Source organism: Gobio gobio (assembly GCF_949357685.1).
Source record: "Gobio gobio genome assembly, chromosome: 13".
Lineage (NCBI taxonomy): Eukaryota > Metazoa > Chordata > Actinopteri > Cypriniformes > Gobionidae > Gobio > Gobio gobio.
The window spans coordinates 33,077,447-33,085,902 of record NC_137106.1 but is presented as its reverse complement, the minus strand read 5'-3'; the positions used below and the strand labels follow the sequence as shown (position 1 = coordinate 33,085,902).

At 36.9% G+C, this 8,456-nt stretch overlaps 1 long non-coding RNA gene across 1 annotated transcript; it reads right to left on the bottom strand.

Moving 5' to 3' along the window:
- Positions 1-769: 769 nt before the first annotated feature.
- LOC307135818 lies at positions 770-4,393 on the bottom strand. The gene is made up of 5 exons (XR_013817720.1): positions 4,192-4,393; positions 3,262-3,350; positions 3,088-3,147; positions 1,721-1,843; positions 770-1,627 (listed from the first exon to the last, which is right to left on the bottom strand). It is a non-coding gene; the product is annotated as an uncharacterized lncRNA (long non-coding RNA).
- Positions 4,394-8,456: the final 4,063 nt, after the last annotated feature.

The following is an 8,456-nucleotide window of genomic DNA, read 5'->3' as shown; positions in this document are numbered from 1 at the left end:
TTATCAGTGACCCTGGGAATTCTTCCAAATTTTCCGATGACTACCTAAGGCCTGTACATATAGGCTCCTTAGGCTATTATATAATATAAAACAGAATTTGCATTTGCACTAGTGATACTGATTTGTTTTTAAAGTTGCAGAATTTGAAAAAAAATCTGAAAACATGCTTCTATGCTTTTATTTTAATGCATTTTTATCAGTGAACAAAATCTCCAGGCTTTCACATGCATCGTCTTTACACTGCATGAAAAAAGGTGTATCCGGACCAGGATACTCCTGTATACACTGCTGAAATTCGGAAGAATCCAGGAGTATACTGGCCGGATAGGTCAAATTCCATGGATCCGTATATGTCCGTATTCATCCGAAATGGTACCAAATCGGATGTATGTTGTGGCCGTATACTCCCATGCTACAGCCATTTGTTGCCATGGCAAATAATCCCATCAAGTTTTTCCCAGGAGACATTTTCACACCTCTAAACAGCTTTGCCTTCCATCCCCTATTGGTCCTTCATCTCAAACTGGATTGGTTGTTTTTTTTAAAACCACTCCCAAAACCCAGACTGCTATTGGAGGACAGGGCGCATTGAAAACCCAGTCAAGTGACTTTATTGGTTACTTCTAAGGCTAAGGGTGGGCTAGGTTTTGTAGCATAGGGACTTGATTGGTTATAGGCCAGCTATGCAGATTTTGCTCATTAATATATATATATATATATAAAAAATAATCCCCTCTCCCTCCTAAAAGATATACACACAAAACAATTTGCGAAAGTCTGAAATATTTATTAAAAAGGTATTAAAAAAAAAACAACATTCTTAACAGCATTATAAACGAACATTAAAACAATGGTGAAACAAAAACAAGTGAACTAAATGTATTTAAAAGGGATGAAAATGTAAAGGAACAAATGTAAAAATATAAACAGTCCAAAGAACATAAATATACGTTAAATTGAATTGGTAAAGAAACAAAAAGGGAAAAAAAGACAGATGTAAAGGAATAAAATACACAGTGAACATAAAAAGGAAAAGAATAAATATACAAATTAAACAATATAAAATGAGAACAATAAATTTATAAGACAAAAAAAAGTGTATATAAAATACACATACATATTCCAAGTAAACAATATAACCAAATAAAAAGAACAAAGAGCATTATAAACATACATTAAAATGAATGTGGGAAAAGATAAGTGAACAAAATGTTTCTAAAGGAAGGCGACGTAAGAGGAACAATACAAAACGTGGAGATCAAAAGCAACATGGACATCTAAAAAGGAACAAACATACAAAGTATACAATATAAAACGAGACAAAGAAATCTATAAATTAAAAAGTGTATATAAAATATATGTAAATGTTCTATATATGGGAACCAATAAAAGTATAAGTATATAAACATAGGAATAAAGAAAATATAAAATGGAACAATTGAATATTAAAATTATAATTATAAAATAATTGTGACCAACTCTAACACAATGTTGTTTGAGCTAGCCAAACCATCCACACTGGCCTTCCATCAACAACAGCATCATCTTCATCTTCATCAGGTCTATAGTTGCGGTCTTCCACAGGTTCTGTGTTGGTTTGTGCAACCCTGGACCTGGTCTCCAGCAACTGCAAAACATGACAGTGAATTAACCAGTAAAACTCAGAGAGGAGTATAGTAACATTCTGGAGGGAAAAAGCTTAACTGGTTTCTTAACTTACTCGTCTCTTTCTCTGACGGTTCTGTGTGATGTTCTTCATAGTGTTTCTTTTCTGGGCCTTTTCAGACTGAGCCAAAGAATACTTCCTCAGCAAAGTCTCACAAAATAAAATACATCTTGCGACCTGCCAAATAATACATTAATAATATATAGTTAATGCCAATAAAAGTAAGTAAAACAATTCAATCAAAATGTATTTGTATAGCGCTTTTCACAATACATATTCAGGGTTTTTCCTGGGTCAAAAATGGTCTTCGGTGGTGGCTGACAGACATGGTCATCCATACACACACACACACACACACACACACACACACACACACACACACACACACACACACACACACACACACACACACACACACACACACACACACACACACACACACACACACACACACACGGTAAAAAAAAAATACCCTACCCACTTGATCTGCAAGCGCAAAACTGACAATAAATTTGAAATAAATTCAAAGAAAGTTTGTAACTTTTGCTTATCTTATTTTGATACCTTGATGTTTGTTTTTTTCCTCATTTTTACACTATTTACTGATAATTGTTTGTTTTGGTAATCATATCAATATTAAAAAAATGAACAAATAGCCTAATTTTCTGCCATATACAATCAGCTAGCTAACAACAACTTTGTTCTGGGTTCACCTCACTCCAGTCTAAACTAAATGATTTTAGGCGATTTATTTTACTACACATTATGAACATAAATAAGCTGAAAGACTGTTGATAATTAAAAATAATTCTTACTATGCACTCTTGCTAAAGGGGGTAAGCACACTTGTGTTCTCATTTCAGGTGTTGTTCTGAGTAAATGATTAAACTAATTCGTGAGTTCAGTGTTGGACAGATCAGTTGTTCTAACCAGTTGTTAAAATGATTCAGTTCAAAGGAGTCATTAGGTGGCGAATCGGACATTAGCAGACGCGTTGTGTGTGAATCCCGTCTGTTAGAACATCGCAAAAGATTTGTCAACACACAGAAAACACTTCATAACCGGATGGGATTTGTTTCCTGTTTATTGAAAGTATGCTTTATATCAGCTGGTCAGAGAATCAGTCAATGTTTTTTGAGCGCATTTCACACCCAGCGGTAATTAAAGGAAAACATCGTCTGATAGCGCCACGTGCAACATGGATTCGGTCTTCCGACCTTTTGATTTTGATTAACGTCACTCACAAATCACAATAACTGATCAAATAAGGCTTTGGCGGGACAAAAATTTGTTTTGGCGGCCGGCAAAAAAATGTCAATGTAGGAAAAACCCTGATATTGTTTCAAAGCAACTTCACAGAAAATGCATGTGTCTACATTACAGAAAAAAACAGAGAATATTAAAATAATTTTTAAGAGTACCTTTTACACATTCAGGGTCAACATCTGTAAAAGTTCTTCAGGATCATGGATCCAAAACTTCTGGATCATGAGGGGGGAAGAAACATGCACACACACAAATGAATATTAATTTGTTTGATAAAACATTAATATTAATTATCAACTTACGGACAAGGACTTGCAAAACATACTCACCAGGTCCATACAAAAACTTCACAGTAGATCCAAAATCCTGGTTTGCCTATAATTCTTCAGAGTCCAAGTATGGTGTTTTCCTGTCCTCTCTGCTGAACAAGTGTACATGATCTCAGATTACTCATTCCAAAACTCTGTTACATTTTATGACAAGCTTGATCTTAAAACTAGCTGACAGTAGGGATGGGCATTATGACCATATAATTATACATACATGAGAAATTATATTTTACAATAACGATATCACAATATATTTATTTTGATGGATATTTTATTAAAATGCTCCAGAATAATACTGCTTTAAAAGTCTTCACTGTATGATATTCAATTAATTAATATCACTTGATTCTAAAAGAAGCAGAAGGTCTTCTCTATTCTTTTGTTTTATTAAAATGATGACAAAGCTGCAGTCCCTTTAAGAACGGATGCACAGAATGACACTCATCCGGGATTCCCCACGTTAACTTGAACTGTTTAACTTACTTAAGACATAACTGACTGTTTAAATCAAGTGAATACCTCACATGACAGGCTTACTGAGATAACTGTGTGCATTTTACAGAAAGATAATTGATTTCGGGATCGCATGCTGTCTGAGAGAGGCTTATTTTAACACATGCATGTCCCGTTCATTATTCTACATTCATGCATGTTTCCTTGTCAAAATGTCAAAATGTTTTAGTACAGTCAGTGCTGCGTTATATACGCTATATTCCCATTCCGCAATATAAAACGGTAATGTTAACGTTTACAGCAAAATCACTAACAATAGTATCATCAGATCGCCATAACACCCAGCCCTATCTTAACAATATTACAACAAAACACAGAAACAGAATATGCAAGTTAATCACGATTAGCATATGACTTTAATGCACTAACGTTATATCTTGATGAGCAGTAGAAAAAATATAAAGGGATTAACGTTACCTTCTGCCGTCTGCTGTCCGCCATTGGAAACTTAGTCTGTTCGTATTCATGTTTTTTCGTTCTCAGTCGACATCCCACCATCAAAATTCGTCCAAAATAAGATTTTAACAGGTTTAAATGGTCCATGCAATGCCATTAATAGACCGACGTGAAGATTAGAAGCCGCGATCGCGTCGCGTCCCCGCGAGCCACGAGCAACTCCAACGACAACGGCAACGGGTGTATAATTCAAACTGAAGGAGCGCACTGTCATTGGCCAGATTTCTGGATGACGTTCAGATTGACCAATCACGCTCAAAAGAACACGGAAAGACAGCAAATAGCCTTGCAAATAAAGAAAAAAACTTGTTTTAAACAACAGTTAGAAAATGTGTATATTTATTTTTATTTGCTGTTATATTTAATTAATTGGTCAAATGGTGTTTTGTGGTGTGGGCAGAGGCCTGGAAGTTTCAACCTGGAGAGCAGTGCAGATTTGTACTCTTTAAAAACAATTATTGTTTGATATTTAGTTTGCTATATATTTTGTTATATTTGTATCCAGAATTGAATGTAAAACCAGTTTGAATGTAAAAATACACCTTCACTGTAAAACAGAAAATTAAAGTAAAATATCTTAATTTAAATAAGGAAAAATCTGTAAAATAATAGTGTTTTCTCTAAAACATTTAATGTAAATTTCTGTGAAGTTTTTTAACTTTATTTGACTTAAGATATTTGACTTTAATTTTACGGTTTTTGTTTTGCAGCTGTAGCTGCTGTTTTTTTAGGTTTTTATTTTTACAGTGTAAATATAAAACTAATAAGATTTACTTTAAAATGACAAAGAATAATGTTAAATTGTTAGTATGGACATAAACATAAACCTTTAATATAATGAGCTAAATATTGTATTACAGTTGTTAATTTACAGATATTGTTTGTAATTTTGCATGAATTTGTTATTTATGAAAACAGAAAAATAATACAGTGATGTTCCTGTATAAAAAAATGAGAATTACTGTAGTTTGTCATTAATGATATAATCCTTAAAATAACAGTCAAGTTGTTTATTTAGATATTGTTTGTAATTTTACATCGTTTTAAACATAATTCAAAATTACAAGAAAATACTGTAAAAAAAGAAAAGTTTTTTTCTGTAAAATTAGGATTATTTTTATTGGTTGCCTTATTTTTATTGGTAACCTTATTTTTATTGGTAACCTTATTGGTTGCACCTACATCTATTGTGAGTGGTGGATATCAAACCTCAAAACGCCCCTCTTTTGCAGCGTGTTAAAGTTAAGAATCTTGGAGTGACACTTTTTGTGAACAGTTGCAGAGCTGAAAGATCTGCTTGTGTTTCTGTGTTTCTTGAGCAAGTGAATCCCTGCTCTTTTTTATTCCATATTTTTATTTTGAGCATATCAGTTTTTGGTGTTTTTAAAACAAACTTTTTCATTTTCCACATTTCATCTCCTTTTTATTTAATTCTATTATTTCCTACAATTTGTAAAACTTTGCAAAAATTGTTTGGGGATAGTCTAAAATGTTTGGTTAATTATCCTTTGTTAATTCCATTACATTTCTTTGTTTATTTCATTACATATTCAGATTTTTTTGTGAACGTATGTTCAGACAGGGTTTTTATTTTGTACTGTTTTTATAAAAAATATTTGATTAAGAGACTCTTTTCATGCAGTGGTTTTAAGGCCCTGACACACCATTCTGATGGTTTGGCTCAGACCCAGACAACGTGAACCAACCCCATGGTCGGCTTTAGTCATTGCTGGTTCGGTTTAGTGTTTCAGGGCCTTAAGAATTTATTTTTTCTGTGTAAAAAGCTTGTTTGCTGTAGCCTACAGTAGACCAGAGATAATTCTCAATCCTGAGGTCCTCCCCTGCCCCCCCTCTCTCTGAGAACAGCCAGCACAAGTGTCAGTCATTAACATATGAAAGGTCTTCTTCACACCTAACAGTCTTCAGTCCTAGCACACCCAGCAGTGTTTCAGCTGTATATGTCCGTGAAATTTCACGGATTCCTGTATACGTCCGCATACGTGAGGTTTCCGGGTTTTTCTGGAAATATACTGTTCCGTGTTACTCTGATCCGCTTTTTCCCACATACATCCGGTAAACATCAAATTACACAGGAGTATACCATGCCCGGATAGTGCCGGATTTCAGTGTTTTCATGCAGTGTTAATTGTGAGCGTGTGGGGGCGGCACGGTGGTGTTTTGCCTAGAGTGGCAGTTGAGCTTGTGCCGGCCCTGCCTCCAGTGTTTCCACCCGACTGCCTGGTCCCATCCCTGCAGCTGGTTATATCCAGTCCTCTGGATCCGTTGGCACTGCTAGTGTTGTCCAGCTCCTCAGCTCTGCCCCTGCCGCTAGCTCCATGTGTCTCGTCCGCTCCGCATTGGGCTTCCTGTCTACCAGCATAGAGTGAGGCTGAGCCCCCGGCCACCTCGGCCTGTGAGCCTGTTGGCTTCGCCACGACTCTGCGCTCCTTCGACTTCACCATGATCTGCCAGCCCTAGGCCTCCTCCAGGCTCCCTCATCCCTCCAGATCAGCCTCAGTCAGTTGCTCTGCTTCCACCAAAGACATCCGGGTCTGCGGCTGCGCATCGACCCCCTGCCCCTTAGGCTCCACCGTGCTTCTCCTTCCCTCAGCCTTCTCAATGGTCCTCACTTCCTCTGTCGTTGCCCCTGTCTGCCGAGTCCCCATCTCCGCCTCAGTCCAGTGAGCCAGCAGCTCCACCTTGGAGCACCTTCCGAGCCATGGATGTTGGCCTCTCTGCTCTGCTGGTTACACCACGGACCCTGGTTCCGCCTCCGTCAGTCGGTCTCTGGGTTCCGCCTGGGCATTCTGCCAAAGCTCGACCCTGGCTCCTCTCACCGTCTTCTCCACCATGGTGTCTATCTACACGACTCCTTCTCTTCCCTGCCCATCACCAGCTCTGAGCCGTCCTCCCTCCTCAGGTGTATACTTGTTACAGCACGAGGACGCGCCTTCCAGTAGGGGAGAGCTACTGTAACGGTTTCATTCTGTTTTGCTTTTGTTTGCTTTGTTTCAGTTTGCCTGTGCTTCTAATCATTGGTTAATTAGTTCACACCTGTTCTGTTTAACCTTGATTATGATATTTTCCTGTTATATAAGCCCTATGTTTCCTCAGTTCCTTTGTCCATTTTGTCGATGTATATGTGGTTGTGTTTCTCCAAATTATTCCCTGTTTATTGTGTTGATTATTATATTAAAAACTGTTTGAGTCTATTTTCTGAGTCATTTGCACATCATATTTTGCAGGGAAATTACCCACTAAAGATAATTTAAAGTAATTATTGTGTTAAGTGAGAAAACTATTTCATATGAAATAAATACGAGATGATAAACTCAAAACAGGGGCATTTTTGCCCCAATATCTAACTACATTCTATAGGCTTAATCATTAAATGTTGCCCTGCTTCTGGCAACATCTGTCAGGAAACAGACTTAGTGGCAAGAGGTGTATATAGGCCTATACATACATACATACTAGGGCTGCACGATTAATCGAAAAAGAACCGCAATCGCGATTTGGGTTATGTGCGATTATGAAAGCGCAAAGGCTGCGATTTTAATTAAATAAATATATGCCCAGCGTGTTAGTGAAGAGCGGCTCTATATGATCAGTAAACGCTGCTAAAGCACTGCGAGTTTGAGTCGCTTATAACAAGCGTTTGAAAAAGCAACGCATTAAACATCTTCACAAACTAGTAATGCGTTTGAAGAGTTCATAAACCTGTTGTCCAACAAAATACAATGTTTAATAACAGGTTTTAACTCACTTCATATCATCAATCGAGCTGATGTGGCTTCTTATCACAGAATGTCAATCAGCACTTTATTATTATGAAAATACCCAAGAAGGCTTGAAGAACTCAAATACACCATAACTTGAGGCAGTCGTGTTTATTGTCTTCATGTTTAATCAGTCAAAGCATTTCTATCTTCGTTTTATTCAGCCTACAGCGGGAGCTTAGCTTCACGTTAGGGATTTCCCATAGGGATTTCCTGAAAGCGATTACTTCTCTGAGGAAAATGTGGAGTTTCTGCTTGAGGGCGCCCTCTGGCTTCCAGTATGAATTCAATTTTTGGGTAGAAAATAAGAAAAAATAATACTTCTAAATAAATGTATTTGACAATCCATATGTTTTTCTTGAATGTACAGGAGTTTTAATCCCCACAAACTGTTTTGTAAGTTGTAGGCTGTAGTAGCTAACGGTATTGACAGTATCTCGCGAACGT